The sequence below is a fragment of the Rhipicephalus sanguineus genome, chromosome 7 (genome assembly GCF_013339695.2).
Source record: "Rhipicephalus sanguineus isolate Rsan-2018 chromosome 7, BIME_Rsan_1.4, whole genome shotgun sequence".
NCBI classification, from domain to species: Eukaryota; Metazoa; Arthropoda; class Arachnida; order Ixodida; family Ixodidae; genus Rhipicephalus; species Rhipicephalus sanguineus.
In genome coordinates, this window is record NC_051182.1 from 84,858,405 (window position 1) to 84,858,917 (window position 513).

Here is a 513-nt window from a genome sequence, read left to right on the forward strand (position 1 = left end):
AATTACCAAGTATGGACTCGAGACATAACAGTGTCTCGAGTCATTCCTTAGTTGTTACGCGTGTTCTCGTATTTCACTAAGCATCCACCAACTAGCACAGCAGCAAGTTTTGCTAAGGTACTTGACCATACATGACATGTCACCATAATTGATCACTATATTTTGTGCACATCGGCAATTTCACGAGCTGTGCAATGATGTCGCCCCGCGTCGCTCCTGGTGTATCTGAGAAATACTCCGCCACGGTGGTCGAGTGGTTATGGCGCTGGACTGCTGATCCGAAGGTCGCGGGATCGAATCCCGGCCGCGGCGGCTGCATTTTTGACGGAGGCGAAAATGTCTGAGGCCCGTGTACTTAGATTTAGGTGCGCGTTAAAGAACCCCAGGTGGTCGAAATTTCCGGAGCCCTCCACTACGGCGTCCCCCATAATCATATCGTGGTTTTGGGACGTTAAGACCCATTTATTATTATTATTATTATTATTATTATTATTATTATTATTATTATTATTA

General features: G+C 45.4%; 1 non-coding gene across 1 annotated transcript; it reads left to right on the forward strand.

Annotated features, from left to right (window-relative positions):
- The first annotated feature begins 239 nt into the window (after window positions 1-239).
- Window positions 240-312, forward strand: Trnas-gcu (transfer RNA serine (anticodon GCU)). The gene has a single exon. It is a non-coding gene; the product is annotated as a tRNA-Ser (tRNA).
- The last annotated feature ends 201 nt before the right edge of the window (window positions 313-513 follow it).